Source organism: Dermochelys coriacea, chromosome 6 (genome assembly GCF_009764565.3).
Source record: "Dermochelys coriacea isolate rDerCor1 chromosome 6, rDerCor1.pri.v4, whole genome shotgun sequence".
NCBI classification, from domain to species: Eukaryota; Metazoa; Chordata; order Testudines; family Dermochelyidae; genus Dermochelys; species Dermochelys coriacea.
This window is the reverse complement of record NC_050073.1, coordinates 25,920,088-25,947,953: the sequence shown is the minus strand read 5'-3', so window position 1 is coordinate 25,947,953 and position 27,866 is coordinate 25,920,088. Positions and strand designations below refer to the sequence as shown.

At 37.9% G+C, this 27,866-nt stretch overlaps 1 protein-coding gene across 21 annotated transcripts in view; it reads right to left on the bottom strand.

The window, feature by feature from the left end:
• The window catches only part of SOX6 (SRY-box transcription factor 6), a 450,079-nt gene that overhangs the window by 401,870 nt on the left and 20,343 nt on the right, over nt 1–27,866 (bottom strand). For 2 of the 21 annotated variants that reach the window (XM_043516916.1, XM_043516917.1), the window contains exon 1: nt 9,082–9,276. The exons of 18 other annotated variants lie outside the window; for them this stretch is intronic. The gene's annotated coding sequence lies outside the window, so the exon portion shown is untranslated. Of the gene's footprint in view, nt 1–9,081; nt 9,279–27,866 lie in introns of those variants that run through there. One more of the 21 variants, XM_043516933.1, reaches the window with a different exon arrangement.

Sequence of the window (27,866 nt, the reverse complement as noted above, 5' to 3'; positions counted from 1 at the left end):
CTTTGTATCAGTCTGTGAAGACTGGCCACATATCCAAAGCGTGATTTTTGTAGCGTATTCTAAGGGCTCAATCCAGCAAAGTGTAGAATGTCTTCAACTCCCATTGACTTCATTGGGAATTGAAAGAACTTTACAGCACTAGAACTAAACTACAAACATTTAAATTAGAGATTCTAGTTTTTAAATAAATGCTGAAAATAAATTGGGAATATTTCTTAGATTCTTTATGAGATCTTATAAAACTATCTTCCAGGCATTTGAAGGCACTTACTAGCGCTGCTTGCAATCAGTGCGCCCCAGGCTACCAGCACCTGTCCCCAGTATGAAATTGGCAAGCATTGATGCAAAGCTGACAGCTAGAGAGGTGACTACTGGGAGTTTTAAGGATGATATTTTAAAAATGTAATTGTAACATCAATTTAAAACAACACAAAAACTTAGCATAAGTCTGTAGAGCAAACAAAAAAGTTTCAGAGTAACGCATCAGCATAATATTTCTTATGATCAGATACTGTAACTGCTTTAACTAAAACCAAAGCAAAATTGGGTGTGGGGGGGCGGAGGGGGAAGAAGCAACATATATAAAAAAACTTGTGTTTCTTTCAAAAGAAACTTCTTAAAGAAGAATCTCAGTGCTAGATGAAGGAGCTATTGCTGTGGAATTTTAGGGTGTTTTACTTTAATGAATACCAGAGTAAACACTACTGCAACATCCCACATAAATGATTAGAGTACAAGTTATAACTACTCCCAGGAAGGTACAATGTATGTATCCCTCCTTTTCTGTAAATTTTTCTGACTTCTTTATTTTATTTTAACCAGGCATACTTTACTTCCTTGAGCAAGAAATATCTCTTTTTGCAGGTGACCCTGCCCTCTTTTTGGCACACACACATCCCTTGGGAATGCAGTGGATAGTTAACTATTTGTGTACAAGGAAAAAAGTCTTTAGAGAATTAAAGGAACAAAGCACTTTAAAGCCTTTTATCACCATCTTTCTTCAGTTGCACAATATACATTAATAGAATGCACTTTCCCTTTCGCAAAGGCTTATTTTTCTGTTGCCTGAATATTGAACCTGCAAAGTTCTGGTTACAGCTTTAATGGACGCTATTATAATTTCAGGTATTGCAGTGATAAACAATTGCTGCTTTCAAGTGATTTGAGTCCTTTGCTTTGTTTGGGCCTGACTGTCTTAAATTAGCACCTAAAGATGCCACCTATCATCAAGGCCTCATTGTGCTAGGCACTGTACGAATAGTGTGTGAGAGACCGTCCCTGCCACAAACAACTTACAGCCTAAATAAAGAGGTTTTGCACTTTACAACTGTCATTATACATCCTCTTCCATGTGACTGAATCTGATCCCTCAAATTAACGTATCAGATATCGGGGCTCTCGTTCTCTCATAAGCAGCAAGACACTCTGTTTGGAACTTTGGGTAAAATCCTTACCCCACTTCAGCCAAGAGCAAAACTCCCATTGACCTAGATGGGGCTAGGATTTTACCCATTGTCCCCTAACTGTGATAAGACATTGTGAACCATGGCTTTTTTCAGAACTCTGCTTATGGAGCTTCTAAAAATCTAACAATTCATTGCACCACAATAACTAACAACATCATATTGCACATATATAGCACTTTTCAACTTAGAATCTCAAAGCACTTTACCAACAGTAACCAATTAAAGACCCATATTCACTTTGGATTAAATTCACACGAGTGCAGAGGACCAGCACAAAGTTTATGCACCACTTTCAGCCATATTTTGAGGCCCTCAATGCATGTTTAAGCAATGTATAGTCCTTACATGGCCCTCTGCACAAGAGAAAATTTCACCAATTGAACAGTACACTAACACAAGTAATCTCTTCAAAATCAATAAGCCTACTCAACATAAGTAAGGTACTAATCACTGTGGGCAAGGAAGGCAGAGTCTGGATATAAGCCATACAAAATTTTGCGAAATAGGTAAGAATGCTAGAAAAAGGTATTAGAAATAAAAAAATATGAAGCCACATCATTCAGAGTGAGGTGAACAGTGTCTGTAACTATACTGACTTAGTGAATGTACAAAATTTAAAATCATAATTAAACAAAAAAAAAGTACAAATTGGCTCAATGCCAACAAGAGATTCTTCCATCCATCATGCCTGATGCACTACTCAACACCCACTCCCATAATGGAAAAAACAGCTACACTTTGCAGCAAGCCTCTGCTGTGGCAGACTAAATAACATGCTCTGAAGACATGACCCAAAAGTCTTTTTGTTTTTGTTCCGCACTGTGATGTGACAACATAAAAAGCAGGATCTTTGTTTTATAGAACATAATTTGCATGGAGAAAAGGGCACTAAGTGAAGAACAAGGGCTACTTCTCTGGAAAAGAAGGTAACAGAAGTCACAAAAGGCTGTATTACAAACTAATATATGACTGAGACAGGCAAACATCTGATATTCAGCCTTTAGGCCTGTCTGGAATTTCTTAGAAACAGAATTTTAGCATTGCAGAAGCAAGCAGAAAATCAATCAACAATTTGTCTTTAATTACATAGTTTTATTTCAATGAAGTAAATTACCCTTTAGCATTCAAACAAGTATGCTGTATGTTTCTGTTACTGTACTTGCTCACTTAATAGTTTGGGTCAGTCTATCACCCTGCAATTTTTCTGTGTGGGAAGATCACTCGTAACCAGGTCAGACCAGCTGTAGGAAACAATAAATACCTTGGTGATGTGCTTCTTTAGTAAGACCAAAAAGTCTATGGAGTATTAGTGCAGCAAGAGAGGGGATGCCAACAGAGTGGCATGCTAAAAACATCCTGTTAAGGTGAATAGAAATTTGACATGATGGAAACAAGCAAACTGCTTAAACTAAACCAACACATACAGAGTTCATGATATACAGTTCTTGTTTTGGGAGCATAATCATTTTTGGACCCCCTGATATTGGCCACAGTGAGTCTCTCAAGTCCATACTAAGAAGCTGGTTATACCTTTAAAAACTAAAACAATATTTAATATGTTAACATTGTTGCTATGGTCCAGATTCTTCCCTCCCTGTCTCTGAATTTGCCTTTTCTACTGTGATAGAAAAACATGCAGGTATAGAATTTGATCATTAGAGATCTTTGGAGTTTACCTCTCCTAGAGCCTTGATGTTCCCACCCAAAAGAGTTTCATCATCAGAACCATCTGGTGTTCCCTCTGGACAATTACCAAAATATGGAAAACATTTTGACTTGGCACTTGCATTTGGTAGACACATGAGTCTTTTTTTTTTTCAGTAAGCAAAATGCCAATGCATCTCCAAGACGACATCATCTTGCCAAAGCCTCAAATGGATTTTTCAGCTCACCAGAACTCTGGTTGTACTCAGACAACTCCCAGTAAAACAGAAACCTACGCATGAATATTCTGGCAAATACAATATTGACAAGTCAGCTGCTGTCCTCACGTCCACACACAAAACTCCTGTTGCCAATTTGGTTATTCTTCTCCTCCTTTTTGAAACGGTGATTCAGAGAATAGTGACTCAGTCAAAGCTGATGACAAGGACTGAAGTGAACTGCCTAAGTTCAAAACTGTTTGCTTCATGATGTCTGGCCCTGAAGTTAAGCTACTAACTCACCAGAAGTCAAAGTATTACAAGTGCAGAAGCCAAAAGTGTTGCAAAACAACATTCAGAATGAGACCATTACATCATAATCTCCCCCTCAATTTTACTTTGGCTCTTGGTTATTAAAAAAAACTAGAGAAGATGGAGACAATAAGAACACTGATTAGACCACAAAAAACACTATAAAATACCTTTCTTGAAGATCTCCTACCCTTCATTTATTTTATGAATTTCACTCAGGAAAATTTCTGACTAAAAGTCAAAACCTTTAAGTGACAATGGCATTATCCTCAGCATTCCCTGTGAAGTGTGGATAAAAAGAAAAAACAGAACTCAGCTGAATTTAATAAAAAGTAATAGTGATCAATAAAACAGGAGGAAAGTCTCAAATCTGGAAATTCAAGTTGCTTTTAAGGACATTGAGAACAGACTTCCATTAAGTGTCCATTAATCTGCAAAAGGCTACAACATCATAGGTCACCAGCTGATGTAAGTCTGTCTGGAGATACATTATTAGGAGTATCCTTAATATTGTACCACTGAAACAAGAACCCTCCAGTCTCAGCAACTTCTGATTACTATTTTTATAGATGACCACTTTGGCCAATGCCAAAATGGGCCGATTAGGTGATTTTGAGACTATGCGTTTATCTACACTGTGCATTAGTCAACATTAGAGGGATGTAAATTCTAATGTGATCAGGGTGTCACATACTCATTGGCCCATGCAGACTCTGCTGGCATGCACTAAAAGTTCCCTAGTGCACATTAATGTAGTGTACTTATTAGTGACAGACAAGACTATATATGAGATAGTGGAAGAGATATTAAATCACTGGAGAAGATGCTGGAAAAAGAAAAGTAGACATAAAGTAATATGCTAAGTCCTAACCAAGGAAAACTTGAAAGAAAGAAACAGCAGCCTCAAAGATCAAATAAATTCCAAAAAGAAAAAAAAAGACAGAAATAAAACAAACTCTCTTATCTTAGATTAAAAGTTGAACATTAACAGCGTGAATGAGAGAGAAGACAGGGTAGTGATACTGTTGGCCCACTGGTAAGAACCTTAGCACTTGATGGTAACAGCACAACGTGAACAACATCTGATGCATGGGATTTTTCCCACCTTTGATTTGGAAGCCTAAGGTGTGGCCATTTTGCTTCACTGACCACTTTTGGTTGTACCATGTACCATATTATGTACAAATCTTGGAGTTAGAAATTTAAAATCAAGACTTTGCAAAAAATAGTAATAGGGACAAAATGTCAAAAACAAAACATCATGTAATGAAATCATGGTTATTTGGCTCTGCTAGCAGAAGTATAAGTAAGATGAAGACGGCAGGCAAATATCTTAATGTACCGAAGATGCCTTACTAGGATTATTTTATACTCAGCATCAAGAGAGTCCCTAATGTGGAAAAATAGTTCCACAACTACAGTCTAAGATTATCACTGCAATAGCTGAAACTACAGTGTATGGTTACCTGTCATACTCTCTAACACAGACCGGTGCTTAAAGAATAATTGCAACTGTACTCAAATGGATTAATACACCATCTCAAATGTTTATGGCAACCTGAAAAATTACATTACAAAATTACAGTGTAGCCATTCTAATAAAACAAGCTTTGAGACAGCCAGAATGTAATATATGAGCAAGTAAACAAATATTTGGCTTCATGAGTGTCACATCTCACTGGGTGTCATTCCAAAAAAAAACAAAAAAAACCCCAACAATCCATCTCAGCCATTGGCAGTTGCTTGCAAAAACAAGCTTCACTTTACATCCTTGCTTTTATAAAAATATCTCGTAGCAGATTCCCTAATATCAAAATTTAAAGACCAAAAAAGTACGTGGCTTACTTATTTTCTACGGTTTTTCAGTTTTGTCATCATGGTTAAGAGAGCTTATAAGAGATGTGCGAAAGAACAAATTCACATATGAGCCATATTCTGCTGTCTAAACTTACACATGATTTTCTGAAGTCTATGCCATTTGCCAACATTTCATAAAATCTATACCTATTTTAGAACCATTAAGTTAAAGAGAGAAAGCCACTAGCAGGATACGCTGGGCCAAGGTCTCCCTGCATAAGCACAGCAACATTCCTGATCTCGTGTCTTCACGATGCTATGCAACATCATATTGCAACGATGTTGCATCAGCCCAGAGAGGACTCAAAGAAAAAGAAACCAAATGGCACAGGAATTAAAAGAGTCCGCCCAAATAACCATAAAAACTGGCATTCAAACATCTCTTTATCAAAGAGAATCTCAATGAAAAATTAACAATGTGATTTGTGCTACTTCTATTGTAAACCTGGTGACTCTTTTTAACATATTTTTGAAACAAATCCCGTACAACCAGTTACTTAGTATAGTAGACCATTACATCACAAATGTTTTAAAAGTTAAATTCTTCCTGCCCACTAACCCTGAGTTGCCAGATTTGACAAATGGAGGGATCTCACAGGGCATGGGGGTTTGAATACGGAATTCTCTTTCTTCATCATGAAGCCATGACATGGCTGCTTCTTCACCCCACTCTATTCAGAGCAAGGGAAGGCTACTGTATGTCCATAGCAGCAGATACATTTGCCTGCCTTACTCTGACCCCCAAAGGAGGGCAGAATTCTGGCACAGGTTTCCCAAATCCTTCCCAACACAGTAGGAACACACCAGTTTAAGTGTCTCTAGGGCCTTTCACAGCCATGGATTAGTCCATCAATACCTGTATGTAAAAGACAGATGGGGATAGGTTTGATTCTCAAGGCTGCTTTTCACTGAAACATTGTTTTCTTTCTTAGTTACATCCTGTATGTTCTGGTACACTTTCCACTTTGGGACAAATTCTTCCCTCAACAGAATGTGATACAATGTGAACATCTCTGAAGGCAAACTGAAGCCAAAGGTGTTGCACACAGGTTAGCAAAAATGTGCCCTTTTGCCTACCATCATCCATTCTAGTAGTTACTGTTAATCATAGCTTGTGTATTAACATGCTTTTCTAGTAATATAATTCATGCAGTTTGTATTGTTATTCAAGAATTAAAAGCTAATCATATGTAAAATTAGGTCATTTAAGAAATAACTGCCAAGTCAATTAGAATTAAAGCTGTATGTGAACCATAGGATGCTAGCACTAACATCCATGAATTAGAAAAGCTTTGCAAGCCTACAAGGCTTAGGTATGGAGGCTAACACTCCTAAACTGTCCAAAATCCTCTGTTTTTTAAATAATTGGAAAGTCTTTGCTATTTGGGGGGTAGAGAGGGAAGCTCCTGAGTAGCCCTGGTGGCTAAAATGTGCAGTTATCTTGTGGTAAACTATTCCACACAGCTATTTTCTGTATTTGAAGTCCCTTCTTGCCTAAGAGGTAATTATAATACAAAGTACAAGAAAGTACACAATGCCTTTTCTAAGCTTCAAACATAAAAACTGAAGTCTGCGAATAGCAAAACACATTTAACCTGAAGAGGGATGCTTATTCTTCACTCCCCTTATGTTTATCAGGGCTGTATCTACCTCATTCTCTGTCTGTACAACATCTATACTGAAGTGACAAAGCTATTTTTAACTAAGCTTAGTGTGGATATTTTCCTATAATTCAGAGCTTCAAGTCAATCATATGGTAAATTAAACTAGAATAGAATCTATTGATCCAGAAATGATCAGGTTACACTGAGCCATATCAGTCTCACCAAATTATTGTGTTGTTCATGTTTAAGCATCAGTAGACTTTACTGTACGTTTCTAGGTATCTAGTTGGATCAGAACGGAAACTTCGTTGGCCCTTTTGATGGACAGACAGCTTAAAACTGAGCCTGTTCATCCATATGACAGTGGATGATTTTTTTGTAATTTTGTGTTTAACAACTCTCTACCCATAAATTATATAATGAGTTGCCACAAACACATCCACATTCTACATTCACAACTGACCAAATGCACAGGCAGTATTTCTGAATGAAAAGTTGCTCAAAAAATGTAAAACATGAGTATAAACATTTCCTAAAGTATGGAAAGCCTAAGAAAGTCTAGAAGCAAAGTCCCATTCTCCTTGTGAAGGCAAAAATCCCATTCAAGCCAACGTAAATTTTGTTAGACCAAGGATTGCAGATTTGGCTTTGTTTTTTTGACACTGTGTTTCATACAAACTATCCGGAATATATGAAGAACATTAAAGCCATAGAATCCTTTTGAAAGGAGAGAACACACCTTAGAGAAAGGGAGCACGGGGAGGAGAGAGAGAATATTGAAAATGAAAGAGTAAAAGATACCCAAAGTTATCCAAAAAAAGAAAGATGAAGTTAAGGAAAGCAAAGAAGGAGGAACAAGTGCAAGAGAGATCTGGTAAGTTAGATTTAAAAAAAAAATATTAGACAGCTGAATCTCAAAATATTACAATAAAATTCTTGTAACATGGAGTATATGGTAGACAGAACACCCTAAGCACACATGGTGCTGTAGAATAAGTACTGTATGCTGTGCCAGAAAAATGCTAGAAGATCTTAAGTAGTACAAGCAGGTTCTGAATGGAGGATGGGGAAGGAGAAATTTCCCTTCCATTGAAGGCGTTTATTTCCTTCCCTTCCCCCCGCTTTCTGTTATTAAACCAACCCTGACAGGGATGAGTTTGTCACTGGTTCATCGATACATGTTAGGAGCAAATTATTTTGCTGTTTGGAATATACCAGATCGCACCAAATGGCAGTAGGTATTAAAAAAAAATAATTCCATCACAAATTAATGCAGCCAATTTTTCAGAAGTGTTCCTGGTGCTCATCTTGAGATATCCTCATGCCTGAAAAATCATGCCTAAAGTATTACAAATTGGGCACCAAAAATTAAGGCACACAAAATAAGCAATCCACTTAAAATTCTGGCCTTGGTATTTTCTGAGCTGCTGAAAAATTTACTATCTAGGCTGCTTGAACTTGTCAGTTGAACAATATGTATCCCAAGAAACATTCAGTAAATAGCAACTGAAACATACTAGCGGTCCATTGTATATACTACTCTAAAGGCAGCAAAATATAAAAATAAAAAAATAAAACTGACATTAAGAAAATAGCTAAGTTTGTGTAAGAAATCTCAGAAATAACAAGGGCAGCATATTGTTAAAGTACAGAACTATTTCAGGCCCACTAACAAAGGCTTTTCAGCATTTAGGAATAAATGGAAATTTGTAGTTTTAAACATATAAATAAAGCATAAAACATATAGATATGAGACTATATTTGAATACTTCATTTAATGAAATTATGAATAGGTGAGGGTGAAGGCCTCTTCATAGCCTAGATTACTCCTATTATCATTGAAGGACCCAATCTGCAACCCTCACTCAAGATCAAATCCACTCAGGCAGTACCCAGCCTGAATAGCTGTCTGTGTGCTAGATAATTCCTGAGAGAGCATGGAGGGAGAGGGAGAGAAGAACTTAAAGCCACAGTACCCACCATAGTCATTACACATGCTCTGTGAGGGTTGTGAGGAAAGTAAAAGTAGCTTGCACCAGTGAATCCTCTGGCTTTGCACTGAATTCCATGAGCTACACCACATTCCTTTTGTATGACCCTTCTGCAATCATGCCCGCCCTTGTAACGCTGATCTGCTTTGGTTTTGCTGCCAGGAAGACACTCAAGGTGCAGAAGAACAGGGGGCAAGATTTACTTCTCCATCTTTATTGCTATTCAATTAGACTCGTCCGCGTAAGACATTTAAGTGAAATTCTCAGAAAGATCACACAGCTCAAACAGCCAGGCCATAGCCCAAGCCACATATGAGAGGGGATGGGGGAATGCTCATAAAAAGATGGAATAGAATTTTAAGCTATCACCATCCACTAAGACTATGTCTACACTACCTCAGTAAGTTGACCTAAATTACGCAACTTCAGCTACGTGAATAATAACGAAGCTGAAGTCGACATACCTTAGGTCGACTTTCTACAGTGTCTACACTGTGCTGGATCAACGGGAGACACTCTCCTGTCGACTTACCTTACTCCTCTTGTTCCGGGTGGAGTACCGGGGTCGACTGGAGAGTGCTTTGCCGTCGATTTAGTGGGTCTTCACTATAGAACATACCACCAGTTTGGGGTTTGTGCCCTGTTCCTTGACCATGTGCCCTGAGGTTGACAATAATGCTCATGAGCTACTCTAGACAGCTTGACAGTCTTCATTTGTGTTTTGCACAGCACCCAGGCCATCATCAGTGCTCAGCAAATAAAAAGAACAAAAATAGCAACAGATGCCAAGATGAATGATCAAGATGAACCTTTAACAATTACCCTTTAGTCCCAATGATACAGGAAATGAAATGGCAGCACATGGCAGTGTTCAAATATAGTAAGATTTTATTTTCAGACCTGAAACATGTCTGGTTTCTCCCACATGAGAAACACAAGTAGGAGACCTGTTAATTATGAAGGTCCTTCCTTTATAATAATTTTTTAAAATGTAATCATCCTTCACAGGTGAGATATTCTGTTTATTCTATGGAGAACCATTTAAGTTTAAATTAAACTCTTCAAATGGTTTTGATAATTACTGCTGTAAGGACACAACAGGGAAAAGAGCTGGAGAGAACATCCTTCTCTTAATACTTAATAATGTTAGATGAATGGCTGATAGAAATATTTCCAATACATGAAAATCACTGAATTAAAATTTTCAACTAACATTGGTATTTTTTGTGTGGAAAGAAGTAGTGCTTACTAAACTAATGCCAATCTGCAGTTTGCTTTTTTGATATCTTTATTAAGGACTGGATGCCTTAAAGGCAAATAAAAGACATAGGCCTAAATTTTCAAAACTTTCCAAGGATTTGGGGTGCCCATTTTGAGACACCTTATAGAAGCAGGACTTTCAGAAAGTGCAGAGTACCCACCATTTGAAAATCAGGCCCCTTAAAAGTGTCTAAAATATTGAAGCTCCCAAAATGATTAATCATTTGAAAATTTAAGCCAGAGGTCCTGCCACACAGAGTTACAAACTAAACAGAAATATGATATGATAAGTAAAGACAAAAGCCAAGGAAGAGAGGTTAAAAGCACAACCAGATCTGGCCCTTCTCTGCTTTTCCTGACCCCACCCTCAGGCCTCATCCACAGACCAAAAGGGAAACCATAGCCAAATAGCTGTGCATCAAAAACTTGTGAAAGGAAGGTTATTTAATTTGCTTTCCTCTTTGGGTCTGTCTATACTATAAAATTTCATACTTGCTCAACAGCAGCGCACAGCAGCGCTGCAGTTCCAGTGGTAGAAAAAATGAGCCTAGACAGCTGCAGCTACATCACTGCTGAAAAACAGGTCTGAAATTTCCTAGTGTCTTTGTGCGTGAGGAGGACATAGGAGTGAAGCCAACTACGTAATCTGTCACTATAGACAATCTCTTTATGAGGTCCGCAAGTGAAACAGGAGATGTTGCAGTCCAGGAAAAAAGAGAGCTAGCAGAGCCGTCTGAGGAAGCCTACACATCACCTGCTCACAGTATGGCTGGCTGCAGCCAGTGCTAATAGTACTGCACTTTCAAGGAAAATACCATGTCATCTCACTCATTGTCCAAGCTAAGCCATGGTAAACTTTTAGAAGTCCTATGTAAGGAATAGGGTCATTCCCCCCTGCCATCCTGCACAGAGAACATCCCCTTTCCGTGGCAGTGTCCCCACAAAAGGCCTTCTCACACATCTGGGGATTCATGCAGCAGGAGAGGGCAGGGACTGGGCAGGATGGGGAAGAGACAGCAGACCAAGAGGGACTCACCTCACCTCCCCCTTTAATGGCCCTAGGGAGATTACTAAGACAAGACAATACAGCTTCAGGCTTCCCTGCCTTCTCTGTAAAGCCTCCTCTGCAGTGAAGATCTCCCATTAAGGCCAAAGAGTTCCTGCTAGCACAACTCAAATGGAGTCATGCTGAAAAGGATTACATGCAGAGACACTGGCCTCTTTGTGGATAGGCCTAGATTCCTGCTGGTCCTGGGGCATTTCAGGTTTATGAACAGGCTATTGGGGCCTACTTACAATCGGAGACCCCTCCCTTAAAAGAAAAGAAAAGAAAAAAAAAAAAAAGAAAAAAAAAAGAAAGAAAGAAAGAAAGAAAGAAAGAAAGAAAGAAAGAAAGAAAGAAAGAAAGAAAGAAAGAAAGAAAGAAAGAAAGAAAGAAAGGACAATGGGCTCCCCCCCTCCCGCCCCAAGTTCATTCCTGCAATAGCCTTTGCTCTGACATCTATTAGCAAAAGCTTTCTGAATACAAGCCACCTCGCAGGAACGAGGAGGAGTTGAACTGAATATTATCAAGTCAGAAGCCTAAGGCAAGAGATGATACAAAGGATGAAGCATCTGAGACACTGCTTTATTGGAGGATCTGATTGTGGCACAGGGCTGCTGGAAATCAAGGGGCCTATGCAATCTGCATAAGGGTCATAGGCTTAAGGTCACCACTGTATGCAATTAAGCAATAAGATGCTTGTTATTTGGCTGGTTGAATACCTTGTAATTAAGGGCCGGTTCCAAAGCCCATTTAAGTCAATAGCCATCTTTCCATTGACTTCAAAGGGGCTTTTGATCAGGTCCTTGCTACTGAGTAGGCCACCGCTCTCCCCATGTTATAACTAAGTTAGCAGCTGCTATCAGGAGGCACTCAAGCTGACAGTCCCATGGTTTAACCATGATAGGGTTGGTGGCAGGACACTTTCATTTAAGCACACTCAACTCTTCTTGTAACAAAGCTGGAATCTACTGATCTTCAAGGCATACTGTACGGGCCATCTATTTACCTAGGTTTTTGGAAGAGGGAGGGTGAGAACAGTATACTTGGATTTCAGGGATGGGATAGTACTGATATTCCTATTGGGTTAACTGGTTAAGGACTAGGTATGAATTTTTATTGATTTATTTAGGATAATATTAAATGTGTTTTTCTTATGGGTGTCTACAATGTATATAGTGGCACATTTTAAAAATAAAAAATAAAACCATGGGCAGAAATTGCAAGCTTTTTGTTACATGCATTATACATCACTTGGATACTGACTCTATTATTAGACACTATTCTCCAATAGAGCAGTTACACTGTACTTTGACAAGCATGTATTTTGGCACATGTTCATTTTGAAAATGCATATTGTTTGGCTGAACCGTAACTCCTCACTGAAAGACATTGTGGAAATCCCTCTTATTTCATGGATCATTGACCCAATGTGTAAATCCTTTTTAGCTTGCGGCCCATTGACCAGATAAACCGTAAGGGCTCCAAAGGAAAAGAGCCTTTCTGGTCTGTTGATCAAATCCAGCAGCTGCGCATGAACTTCAAAAACACATGCAAAAAATCCCTTTGAAATCAAGGCCCTGATCCTGCAAATACTTATGCACATTAACTTTATGCACGTGAGTAGTCCCAGTGAGAGGAAAAAATACATATTTACCCTAGTACACCCTAGAACTACTCATTGGGACCACTCATGTGTAAAGTTATTGGCATGCCTAAGTGTTTGTAGAATCAGGACATAAATATACATGTACAAATAATCTCATTTCGAACCATTCCGGCTTTTTCACATTTTCCCTCAGAAGAGATTAATATTACTGACTTTATACCCAGTATTTATTTTTCCCTATGTTACAAGTAAACGAGATGGCAAAATATGCATCTAAACCTCCCAACTTTTTTTTTTTTTTAAACTTTCCACACTCTAGGAACTTTAAAAATAGCCAGTTGGATTTCTCTTCCCCTGCAAAACACACACAAATGATACAATTAGCTAAAAAAATTTCTGAAGATCTGTAGCCTTTTTAGCCAAATGTACAGCTAAGACGCAAGCCCCTGAAAACAGGCATTTGTCTAGAACATGCTGTTCAATAATATTTTTTCCTTAACAAAATATTTTGTTAGATAAAATGTTTTTCTTTAATTTCATGCCTGAACCGAATATATATACAAATTCAAAACTACAGAAACACTAATGTTATCTTCTATGGTGGTGGCACACTGTTATTCTCCAGATCACCCAAACATGAGGTTACTATTATCAATTGTGAAAGCCCAACAGGTAGGTCACATGAAAGGTCACATTAATTTTGTTCACAGGGCCAGACACAAGGTTTTCATCATCCTTAATAAAAACAGAAGCAAGTAATAAAAATATATCATTGCAATAGCATCTCTCTCCATTCATATGCAATAACCTCATATATTAGATTCTACCATTTCAAAATACTGGTTCAAGTAACATGATTATTTTTGTGGTTGCTACTTATAAAAATAATACTATAAATCATGGCTTGATTTAAAAATTTCTACCCTGTTCTTTTGAACTGTATTTTAAAATGTTGTTCCAGACAAACCTCCTAAAAGCATGCATGCACTTAGACATCTTAAGTACTTTAAATGGCCAATAAGGTGGCAAAGGTATTTAGTAATTCCTGTCATTAGTGTAATAGCAAATCATGATGGCCTAGAAGCAGTTAAGCACCCTGGTCAAATCCTGACGCTAAGCTAAAGTAGAGGCATAATTCAGCCCCGGTGTCAAACAGTCAGAAAATATTAAATCCTTGCACAATAGTCTGAAAGAGAAACCAGTTCAACCGCTCCCTGTTAAGTGTGAGCTATATACTGTGCCATTGCTTGAACAATAGAGTTTTATGGTTTCCACCTCAAGTGTGCATATATTTTTACCCTAGTGAATCCAATATTTTATTTTTGTCATATATAATTCCCCTGCGTATGTCATCCTACTTAAAATACAGTTCCTATACAGTTTAATGCTAAAGAAGGCCAACATTTACAAGCACTCTATAGTGTTCAATTTTGTGTTTTTCATTCAGCCTTGTTTTAATACTCTGGGCAGATTTCTAGTAAAGATTCCATAAGTATATGGAATATAAAATTTTCAATGTTTTTAAGATGAATGTCATTTTTGTTTAAGTTGTATTTTAATTTTAGTTTTAAATTGTGTCCAATGATTTCAAAAGATGAAGGATAAACTGAGAAATGGCTCATGCCTTTTCCCTAGTCTTCTCTGACAAGTCACTAGACCAAGGGTTCCCAAACTTTACTTATTGCTTACCCCTTCCAGATCTACCAGCTGCCCCACCCTTCTCCTCACTGATACTTTGTGTGTTCTTCTTAACACTATCTGTCTTTAGCCATCTGTCCATATTTCCATAAACCTATATGTATAGATATAATTATAGTGTGATGTACACAACTGGAAAAAAACCCTAAGTTCTGAACTCAGTTACACTGGACAGCTGAACCTGTGCTGTACAGTGATTGGAGGTGAGGAGGGCTCTGTATGCCTGTGTATCCATATTCTCATTGGTACATCTTGAAGTGAATTTACTACCATGTTTTATATAACAAATTCCCACAGAGTTTTAGCGCTTCATCTGAGTAGCCTATTATGAAAATGCAATAAATAAAATAATATATAAAAATCCACCATTTCACAATTTCTCCCAGAGATGTCTTGTGTACCCCCGAGATATGCGTACCAAAGTGTGGTGACCCCAGCCGTAGACCTACCTTCCTTTCAGCCCGAAACCTGACCTCAGGACCAACATTTCCGGATACTATCTAGCAAACAAAGAACTGCAAGGTAAGCTAAAACAAAATTACATTTGCCTAAAACATTCTTTTCCAATATAACAAGAGTGCTTAAAAAAAAAAAAATCAGTGGTTGAAGTCCAGTGCTTTTCCCACTGAGTCCAGAACAAACCAAAGTCCAGGACTGTTCTAGAAAGCAGTAACTTGTTATCAGAAAGCAACACGTAGGGAAACACAGGAAATGTAGGGACAAACATAGTTACTCATCACTCTCTCATCTACTTGTGGAAAGCTGCTCCTGGGGTATGTTCCATCTATTTGCATACCACCATACGGGTATCCATGTCTGACCCAGGATTTTACTCCACTACATGCCCTGGTTCAGCAACATTGCCACCGCTTTTAGGACTGTACCTGTCTTATCATTGCCATCCTTAGTGTGGTTAGAACAGGATTTTTGTGTGCGTTTCCACAGCCAATTTTATTGAAAATCCTACTACTAATTTGACAAGTGTAAAACTGAATCTTTGTGGCAGTTTACACCCTTGTCTCTCCTACCCCTACACCTTCCTCCTCTTGACATGCTGTCGTCACACACACACACACACACACACACACACACACACAAGTAAGTCAATTTCAATGTTGGATGAGACAAGGTTAGGAAGTTCTTGTGCATTTTAAGTCAGGGAATTTTTGGTAATATCTGATACATATACATATACTATGTGATATTCTCCTGTTCACAGGGCATGTCAAAAACCTTTATCTAGGTTAAACTAAGTGTTAAACAAATGCATCCGATGAAGTGAGCTGTAGCTCACGAAAGCTTATGCTCTAATAAATTTGTTAGTCTCTAAGGTGCCACCGGTACTCCTTTTCTTTTTGCGAATACAGACTAACACGGCTGCTACTCTGAAAACTAAAAGTAGTGGCATGTAAATATTTTTGACATGAAAAACTTCTTGAAAGCTGGGTTTGACCACACAGAATGCGTTTTATTCTCTCTATGTTTAGGACAAAAATTCCAATGAGTTGTGTGGAATTATTCCAAATCAATTTAGTAAACCAGATTTGTAGTTCACATTTTTCTTACATTTTAACAAATTACTCCTTTCCCTTCTATCTCCTCCCCATATTTGTGTGCATTTCCAAAAATGGATTTCCAAAAATGGGAGGGTCGAACCACCTCAAATTGTCTCTAACACTGTAAACTTTAAAATAAATTAGCATTTGTTGACAAATTACAAAGGAACCAGAGAGATTAAATGGTAAAAAGAGCTACCCCCACCCATATTTCTATGAAGCATAATGCAAACTGAGCCTAAACCAAAACAGAGAAATACATGGTATGTAGCTAACATTTTGCAGACAAAGCCTAATGTAAATCTAAAAGTGTTGGAGGCAAATTCTTAGTGCCAATAATTGGATGTATATGATTCACAACGAGCAGTCTCGCTTATGGAAAATCTTTTGAAAGATTTATAATATTCACAATTCAGCTTCCTCTACAGGTTTTAGCTTAGGGTTGAACCAAAGTTTCCTCAATGGTCATATCAAGGCCACAGCTATACTGCAGTTAAAATCTGGGGATATGGCTACAACACGGTTCTATTACATAGTTACACTCTCATCTGTATGCAGTGGAACCATGTGTGTATCTAGGTACCTAGATTTGGTTGTAAATTGCAGTGTAGGCTGAATTATAGACCCTAGCTATTTTAGAATCAGAACCACAGTGACTGTTTCTAAACATGACTGGCTAACATTTCCAAATGTGAGTACCTAAAGTTTGGCTCCTAAATCTATATTTAGACAACTAATAAAAGTAACCTGATTTTGAGAGGTGCTGAGCAACCCTAGCTCCCATTGGAGTCAATGAAAGCTATACGTGCTTAGCACCTCTGAAAATCAGGCTATTTAGGAAAATAATGGTAGGCACTCAAGTTTGCAAGTTTCATCAGATTGTTGCTGACAGGGTTAGAGCGCCAAGTCCCTGGCCAGCATGGGCTGCATTTGTCTTGCTTTTCCTGAGAACCATATTGAGCAAACCATGCCATAGATAAACTGCTTCCTATGTACTTCCCCCAGTGATTTCCCACATTCACTTACACTGGTATTTCCAACGGCATGTAATTAGCACAGTGCAAATTGGCTTTTTGAAGGATCAGCTTTGAAGCAAATCAGTGTCTAACATTAAATCTATTTTATTTTCTTCAGCACTGTATATTATTCCATCCAAGGATGAAGGTAACATCTCTCCAAGAATGTACTGAAGCGGACTAACAGGACATATGCAACATCATTATTTAATTCTGAAAACAGAACCATTTATGGACTGATGTAGTTTTGCATTTTCATGTGTGTCTGCACCTGAGTGTATTTGGAAAACAGCAGGTAGAATGGCTATTTTAGTAAGAGCACATGACTTCCCATCTACAAATGAAACTGGTAGTATGGACTACTAATCCAAACAAGCTATGAAGGATTTATTAGAGACAGCCTTTCATCTTAAAGTGTTTTCCTTTGCCTAAGAAATCATTCTGTGCGATCTCATTTTTCTGTGCTTGTTGCGAAGGACAGAGAATTTGAGAATGATTCAGAATTAGTGATTGGAAGAAGTGAAAGTATGTGTCTGGGTGAACCACTGAATTTATTATGGAAGATTAGTACCAATTTGATAACTCTGTTTCTCTCTGTTCAACCAGAGAGACCCTCACAAAAGCAGTAGTTCTGAGACATTGCTTTGTACTACTGTATGGGGGGTGTCTGTGGAGATTTTGGGGCAGCAGGGTCTTGGATGACTTTTGAAGGCAATGCACTGAACCTTTGGAACCATGGGCAAAGCATGCCTCTCTTTTCTCAATGCTGATCAATTTAGGGGCAACACTTACATACCTCCAAAGTACATTGTGTCCAGTCCTTCTTAGCTACAAGGTTGGTGAGTATGATACCAAGCCTTGAGGGTAGGAAGATTAACATTAGGAAAATAGAGGTCTGAATGCTAATGAGAATACAGCAGTCATTTACAAACAATTAGAATTATAAACACCTGAGGCATGGTTTGTTTTTTTTCTTTTAATTTCATGTGGATCAGATTAGTCACCAGTTTCTCTCTATTTATTTGTGATTACCTGAATTAATAAAATTTACAAAAGCATCTACTGACAGAGGAAGTTTCAGGCTTAGGTAAATATGAGAAATTCTATTACTTCCTTCATATGTTAAAAAGTGGGGGGAGGAAAAGCCTTTGTACCTACCAAAAGTGTGCCGTTGTAATCTTAAATCAGTTGTTCTGCACGTACGGATATAATGACAGGAAAAAAAGTAATTATAATTAGGTCTCTATTTTGATTTTTCTTTTCATAGTATCCGTACTGAATGTCATTTGATTTTAACAAACGATAAAGTCATTTTCAAGCAGACACTGCATATGCTTGCAGTGACAAGTTTACTTCAATGAAATTTTCATATGCAACCATTTAAATGGCTAAAAACAAAAGTTATATTTTCAACCTAAAAATTTTTTAAAAACCAACCCCTTAACACAATATGTTGACTATCTAAATGACAATCCAAACTAAAATTCACAAGCCAAAATTAAAAATTCACAATCTCAAAAAAGTATAAAAAGTCATTTTGGGGAGGTGGAGGGGGATGGGAGGAGAAATCCCTAAAAAAGAAAAATTCAGATATACTCAAAAAGTTATTGATGCACTGCGTATCTATTAAGGCCCCAGTGTTGCAACTGGAGCTTTGTGGGAGATGTTGGAGCCCAAGAGGAGTACCACTTGACTTCAGTGGGGCTCCACATGGGCATAAGAATCCACAACATGTGTGAGGGCCCATCCACAAGGATAAGATTTCAGGATCAGGCTCTTCATTTGTTGGCATGTGAATTTACTGAAACTAAATTACTACTAGTTAGGGATCCCCATCTCCAACCCTTAATCACCCAGGAAGTCTCGCTGATCTTAATTTGATTTGATATCAATAGGTCTACTCAGAGTATATCTGTACTAGGGGAAAAAGTGTGTTCTTATCACGTGCTAGCTAATATATGACAAACAACATGAAGTAAAATCTTTGTGAAGACAAGGCACTTTGTTGTTTTCACACAAGTAAAGAGTAGGGGGAAGCCTAGGGTTTACCTTAATCTGTTAACTCACATTAATACTGGCTAACACAGTCAGAATGCATCAACACACCTTTCCCCCCTAGAGAAGATGAGGCCAAGGGTAAAAGAATCTAGTGCAATGACTCTAGATATTATCTAGGTTAACAAAAATTACGTTTGAGGGTTTTTACACCCACAGAGAACATGAGCTCTAAAATTTAGGTGGGCAATTTTGAACAAATAGATAAACTAAGGATAATGTAAGGAGAAATTTTCAATTTGCAAGACTCTTCAGTAGGACCTTTGATACAAAGGACACTCTGATTAAAGAAATGGAATTGCCATCAGATATCTCTACATAGCTAGAGGAAACTCTGAAAAAATGTATTTAAAGGGCACATTCAAATGTAGCAATTTTTTTTTCAAAGTCATTCTAGGCAGCTTCGTTAGGAATTCAGTGCGATTCCTCTTTATGGGATTTGTGTCTTAGTTTGCAAAGAAAATAAATCAAAACTGTAGCATATTTCTTTTTTAAAAAAAGATAACTTCTAAGAGTTGTGTGTATTTTTTCTTATTTATTATTATTATTATTATTATTATTATTATTGAGGACTTATCACTAAAGGAATAATTTAGGCAGGTTTAAGGGAAAATAATAATGTGATGCAATTATGAGAGGGAAAATTAAATTAAACATTAGGAAAAAATTTAATGACAGTGAAATCTATTAGACTACTATGGAATATTCTCCCAAGGGAAGTGATGAAAACCCCATCACGACATGGGACATTTAAAACTATACTGTACAAGACACTAAAAATCTATAATAGGGAACAATCCTGCATGGGCAGAGATAATCCTAATAAGTTTTTACATGCTTTGGACCCCAATTCTGCAAACACTTATGCACAAGCTTAAAACTTTAGGCATGTGAGTAGCCCAGTGAGAAGTCCATGTGAGTAGTCCAGACAAGTGATAATACAGATAATAAATTTGTACTTCTTATAGAATTATACCATTTTTAATCATTCCCACTTGTCACAATGGGGTGGCTAGGCAGGAGATTCTTTTTTGCTTGTATAAAGATAATATCTTACTTCACAGTAGGTACAAATTACTTTCAGTTGTGTAGACAGAAAGTACAGCTATGTCCCATCCACACCAGGTTTTCCTCTAGGTATATACCAGGAATTTAGCTAGCCCTTTCCAAACTAGGAACTTCCACAGCCAGAATGGAGCTTCTTGAGTTGTCCAAAACAGCACTGAACACCTCTCCCTATATTTCTACACTACAACTAAGCAAGATCCCAGACCACCACAGCTATGCCACAGAGACATGGCTGCATATAGAAGTATGCCTTCCTCATGAAAACTTGGAAATTAAAGAGCATCTTCTGCAAGTCCAAACCAAAAATATCAAATTCCATTATTGCGTGAATAGGCATCATTCACACAGAATGGACCTGGAAACTCAGCTACAAAAGTTGCATGGTATATGAAAAACAAACAACCCTACACCCAGTATCTGATGCAGGCCTGTTTCCACTGCCTTGCTGTTTGACCTTCTCCCTTCTTTTATTGAGCTAGGTCAGTTTTTAATCACCTCCTGAACCCTTTCTTATAATATATAATGCCAATGCAGCTCTTCAGGATGCCATTAGAGCATCTTTAAGATTCATAGATTCATAGATACTAAGGTCAGAAGGGACCATTCTGATCATCTAGTCTAACCTCCTGCACAGTGCAGGCCACAGAATCTCACCCACCCACTCCTACGAAAAACCTCACCTATGTCTGAGCTATTGAAGTCCTTAAATCATGGTTTAAAGACTTCAAGGAGCAGAGAAGCCTCCCTCAAGTCAACCATGCCCCATGCTACAGAGGAAGGCAAAAAACCTCCAGGGCCTCTCCAATCTGCCCTGGAGGAAAATTCCTTCCCAACACCCCAAATATGACAATCAGCTAAACCCTGAGCATATGGGCAAGATTCACCAGCCAGATACTACGGAAAATTCTTTCCTGGGTAACTCAGATCCCATCCATCTAATATCCCATCTCAGGGGATTTGGCCTATTTACCCTGAATATTTAAAGATCAATTACTTACCAAAATCCCATTATCCCATCATACCATCTCCTCCATAAACTTATCAAGTAGAATCTTAAAACCAGATAGATCTTTTGCCCCCACTGCTTCCCTTGGAAGGCTATTCCAAAACTTCACTTCTCTGATGGTTAAAAACCTTCGTCTGATTTCAAGTCTAAACTTCCTGGTGGCCAGTTTATACCCATTTGTTCTTGTGTCCACATTGGTGCTGAGATGATCCTCTTCCTCTCCTGTATTTATGACTGGTCCTCTCCCTCTCCTGTATTTATCCCTCTGATATATTTATAGAGAGCAATCATATCTCCCCTCAACCTTCTTTTAGTTAGGCTAAACAAGCCAAGCTCCTTAAGTCTCCTTTCATAAGACTGAAGCACTGAGGCAGTAGAAGCTTGTCATGAGCTGCAGAAGCTCCATTAACAGAAAAGGTCAAGGTAACTGGCAGCCTCTTCTTCCTTTACTGATAACTGTTCAGAAATCTGGCATCACCTTCATTTAAAATGGTCTCCGAACCAAATGAACCAGTTCCTTGGTGCCATGCCACATTCTTTTTTAACAAGAGTCTCAAAGAGCCATCGGCATCAGAATAAACAGCAGGACAAGGCGGAAGGCTGAGATGTGAAACTGATGCACAGGATTGGGGCAGTAGTCCCTCCTTGTAGCAAGTATCCACTTAGATTTCCCGAGCTTTTCAGACTAGAAATACTGTAAACTACAGACTACATTTTTCTATAAAGGGTCTCATCCCCACCGACCCCCAACAGTGGCTTACTTGACCAGTGTTTTTTTCTCCTTCACCCCCACATGGCCTAGTTTAACAAAGAAAATGAAGCAGTGGTGAGTAGCTGTCATGGTAATGTACTACTTCTCTCTATCCCTAGGAGAATGGTGTCTATCTTTGTCCAAGAGGCAAAGCAATAAGACCTAACGGTAACCTACTTTTGCTCTCTAGTTTTTCCACATGGGGCACCAATTAAAATATGGAATCCATCAGTTAAATAGCAGCTTTTCTCTTTCCGTGTTAAAAACAAACCCCCATCTTACATTGCCTAAAAACTGAAGTGAATCTGTGGGAAAAAAAAATTAGTTTTAAATATCAGAACGCATTTTAATTGTAGTAAAATGAACAATACTGAAATTCTTTGAAGATGGAATTAAATTTAATGAAATTCACAAACAATCCCTTTTAGAAAGTAACAACAATTTTTGAACATTAAAGAGAAGCTCATTATATCAAGACAACTCCAATGTAAAAGGCAGCCTGACTTCAATCGCTGCATATCTGCATGTTAATGAACTTGCTGTGAGCAGCAGGGACTAAGCAGAGTAAGTAATGGGAAGACTGTCTTAAAGCATACAGTATACCGTGAAAAAAAAAAAAAACCACGCCACCTTTAATCAATGAAACACCTTTTCACTGGTACCTTAATAGCAACTGAAATGATTTCAAACGTAACACAAAAGGAAGATGATACTTAGTAAAGGTTTCTTTAAGACATAACATTTCTTGCACATTCTTTCAGCATTCACATGCTGTCAGCATCACTGTGGCAAAGACTTTCAAGTTTCAGCAGACAGATACCGCCTAGTACAAAGTCTTTGTCATAATAATTTCATTGCAGCCCCCTGATCAAACATCTAGACAAATCTGAGACTGAAAAGTGAGTGCTAACCAGTGACCTTTGATTAGAACCACAAGCACCAGTTTTAATAAAATGCCTCATTCATTGCTTTCCACTGCCAACAAGGAAGGTGTGTTAGAGCCTGAAAAATGTAGTCAATTCACCATTTACACCTACATATAATGATTCCTATTATTCGCAGCTGGAATTTGTGATTGTAGCAAGTGAAACACAGACATCTTAAAATAGCTAAATGAAAACACACAAACAACATTCTACCTTTAAAATAAATACAGGAGCCTGCCTCAGTCTCTCTGTTGCCTGCTATTGCCTTTCACGTCTTGCTAATCATATTGTAATAGTCTCCTTTCCAAAACCTTCATTTACACAATGTTTGGTTTGTTACTATTTCTAAAAGTCTATGGACTGTTGGCAAAGCTCAGTTTTCAGGGCGTTTGAACTTGTACTTTCCTTAACTAACAGTGCCCCATTCAAGTACACATCTATAAAGCTCACTTGTATTCAAGTCAAAGTTTGAAAATTCAGCTCATTTTCTTGCGCTGGACTTCACAATATTTTTTTAAACAGACTTGATCAGTCATTCAACACACTTTTATGCCTAATATGTTCAAGTTGCTGCTCTCTAGTGTGGTGGTTCAAAGAAATACAATTTAGAGTTTTGTGTATTCAGTTTCGTGTACTCCTGCTTTAGCAAATCAAGCAAGGGGACAGAAAGGGGTCTTATCACATTTATTTCCCACTTGAAAAGAAAAAGTCTTAAGCAGGGTAATAAATATTCAAATGACTTTGCACCACTGAGCTATCATATCAAGCTAATGATCTATAATCTGGAGCTCTATAAAAAGAAAGCTTACTGCCTGCCGTCACCTAGAGGTGTTGCCGTAAACACTGTAAGGGGATATTCTGCTCTCAGTGTGTGTGTGTGTGTGTGTGTGTGTGTAAGTCCACTTAATGTTGTTTTCAAGATGAGAACATATAACTGAGTCGCAGAACAGAAACAAGGATTAAACAAACGCAGAAAAATCCAGGAAATTAAAAGTTTCTGGTGATTTCTGATACTTCTTTCTTCACTGTACTACCGAAAAGGGGGCCTGCATTTAAGGCCTCCCATGCTGTGGAAGCAATTGGAAGTAGAGCTCGGGAGGGGGGGGGGGAGAAGGCGAGTCACACATTTGGTGAGAGCCCTAGCTTGTTAACCAAGAACAATATTGGCAAGCTCCAGAGAGATTCCTGTTCACCAGAGGATGTTGCTGCAATCTGGGATTCTGTGTGGCAGGACAAAGCTGCAGCTGCAAGAGGACTTGTGATATGACTTAACATGCAAAGCAGCAATCAGCAGCAGTAGGAGGAAAACGGTAATAAATAGCAGTACACACAGTCCACAGTTTCACTTGAGTATGACTCAAATGCATGTCCACTTAAAGTAGGACAAGAAGTAATCAGCTTAATCTGTAGCAAGGGAGTCAGTTAGATATTGGTGGGGGGGAGGACTTTCCAACTCTAAGGATAGCTAAGTGCTGGAATAGGTTACTGGAATCCCCTTCACTGGAGGTTTTTAAGATCAGGTTCGACAAACTTCTGTCAGGAATGGTATAGGTATACTTGTTCTCCAGTACAGGAGGTCTAGACTAGATGACCTCTTGAGGTCCCTTCAAAATCTACATTTCTGTGATTATATGAACAGGCATGTGCTACATCAAAAACCATGCAGAAATGTAGACCTCCACCTGAAACTGGAGCAACAGGCGTAAAACATACACTATGTACAATTACATTTTAAATGCAGGTGTATGCATACTTATTGCATTTTTAAAGTAATGATGCAAAATATCAATGAATAAGTCATCCCTTACCTCCATTATGATATACTACGTAAGAGAGAGAGTCTCTAACTTAAGCATAGGACTGGAAACCAGACACATCTCCTGAGTTCTATCCCTGGCTGTGACCCAGACCACGTCCGTGGGTTTGAGTAAGTCTCAACCTCCCAACTTCAGTTTCCCAACCGACAAAATGGGAATAATCATACTTGCCTACAGTACATATCTTTCAAGGATGAGTGGAAGATTATTTAAAGTTTGTACTAGAGGTTTCTCTATCTAGGTCCTCATATGACACTTATCACTGTAGAATATGAGTCTCTTCCCTACTGGTCAATGGTTTCTTTGATCTGTAGGAAAATGCCTGTCATCAGAACCCAGAGATCTCGCAGGCAGCTAGGACTAACGCCATGGAGGGCTTCAAATATCAAGTCAGAGACTTGGAACTGGATCGCAAAAGCTGTGGACCAATTTGTGTACTTCACAAGGTTTCACAGATTTGAAATTCTAGGTGTTCAATCTGTACCAGACTGTATTTCCCACCAACACCTTCCTCCTCTCACTGTTGCTGTTTGTCCAAGAACCACGACGCAGCAATCTGCGCAGGCAGCATGGTGGAAGATGGTGCATTGTTGCTAGAATTTCTATAGCCAATGTCTGGGAATGGTTTATAATGCTTTTCTAATTCTTCAGGTCCTTGGTCTTTTGATTGAGCTCACTGGGACATGACTACCCCAAAATGCTTAAATGGTGTAGAGTCTGACAAAAGCCAAGAAATTCTAACTTAAGTTTGACACTAAGTCATTAACTCATGCCTTGGTGCTTCTTATTTTCCTCCCCCAACAGGATAAGCTAGAGATAGACTGTTCCATTGCAGATTTGAATTTCCTGGATTTTGTTGCTCACAGACAGACAAATAATGTTATTTAACCATATTTTAGGTATGGAATAGTAACAGCAATCTGTGTTCCTGCCAGAGAACTGAACATTTGCCCAAAATCTACATTTACATAAATTTTGAAATTTTTCATCTTCAGACTTGTAATGGACTAATCATAATTGCTGCTGTGTTACAAAGATAATAATATTGTTTGTTTCTTTTCTGTATGCATTTGGCCTTTATGTGACTGCTGTCACACACACACACACACACACACACACACACACACACGGAACAAACCAGATTGCTAAGCACTAGACCTAAATTAAGTGGTATTATGGTCTATTTAGTGGCACGCTTTTCAAGTCAGTTCTACTGCTGTTTATTTAAATAGAAAAAGAAAGATTAGCTACCCAGCCAACACCAGGCATTCTATGCAGGAAATTGAAAGGATTCTAGGTTCTCCTATAATGACAGAACTTTTGACATGTTCTCTGAACAGTTTCCTGTTCTGAAGTATAATAACCACTCTAAACCTCAAGAAAAAAATATAACTAAGCTGGAAATATGAACATAAAAAGGCAAACGTATCCAAAGATGGACACACTGCAGACATACTGGTGTGTATTATATACCTGAATTTAACATAAAGCCCCTAGGCTCTGTGATTATAGGCTAAATGAAAGGATACCACTGAGCAGAATACCAAAATAGCCAAATGAGCTCCATAAAGTATAAACAGATTTCTAAGAATTCCCCTCAAAACACAGCTTTAACTGACACTTTTTAAATTCCCTGCATACAAAGTATATTGCCTTTTCATTTTCTTAAACTTTATCTTATTGAAGGATAACCCTACCTATAATCTCACAGTTTTGTGATTACTAAAACTATTCAACAGCAAATGTTTTACAGGTATAGTAGTTAACTAGATTTTTTCATGTATGCATTTGCAGCTATTTACATAAAATGCAATCAAAAAGTTAAGTAGACTTACAGTTGTACAAAAAGTTCAAATAAACAAATTGTCATAACATCTTGTTAAAATCATTTGAAAAGCACCTCAGTTTTGCAGGTTTAGGCTCTTCAGTAATCCTTTCTGTTAAGTAGATATGCAGTGGACCTTCAAAATATTCATATAATAATTTCACAGGCTATAATCTTTATGATGGAAACATTATAATTCATAAAAGTCTGGTTAGTTTTAGGACTAATGATTCATACAGACTGACTAAGAGATCCCAGCTTCTCTGTCTTAAAAAATAGCCTATCAGATGGAAGTTTGGATAGATGAGAATTACTACAATTGATCCTTTTTAATTTTGACCAATTGTGGAATTTTATCTGTATTTAAAAAACAAAAAATACCATCCTCTGTGACACACACACACACACACACACACACACATGCACGCACGCACGCACACGCACAGTAACTCTCATGCTTTTCTTTCTGAATATAAGTGCTGTGAGTTGAGATTATAAAGCTAAAGTGACTTAGATACATTTTTATTCCACTGTTACCACCTGTCAGTAAATATTACCTGAGGCTTATCCAAAGGCTTCACACATCGGAATGGAAAGAGTTTAGTTTTCATCCTAAAATGGCTATTTCTGAATGTTCATCCACATAAAACTGAGTTTTTATTTGCTGCAAAATGTGTTCGACAATATAGGAAAATCAAAGGAGAAGTCAAGCAATTTCATCTAAATAAAGAATAAACTAAAAACATTTGTGTATGATCAAAGCTACTATACAGCAATAGCATGGGTAACCAATTTTAGTCAATTAACATATTATATATAGCACATTATAATATCCTACAAACTTGGAGCTTGATCCTGCAGCTTTTAATCAAGTAAACTTCACCACTGCAGTCAACAGATGGGCTTAATTGCGTAAGGCTGCAGAATCAGGCCCCATATTTTAGGCTGTACCAAAAATGTTCTATCTGAGGAAAGAAGCCATGCTTTATGTAGATTTTATGTCTCAATGTGCATATAAAATATATAGAACAATTCTTTTAAATACGTGTCTTTAACTATTTATTTCACACATATTGATTGATACTGAGTAATACAAGAAATCTGTTCACGTTGATCAATATACTTTCAGTGCCCATTAATGCCCT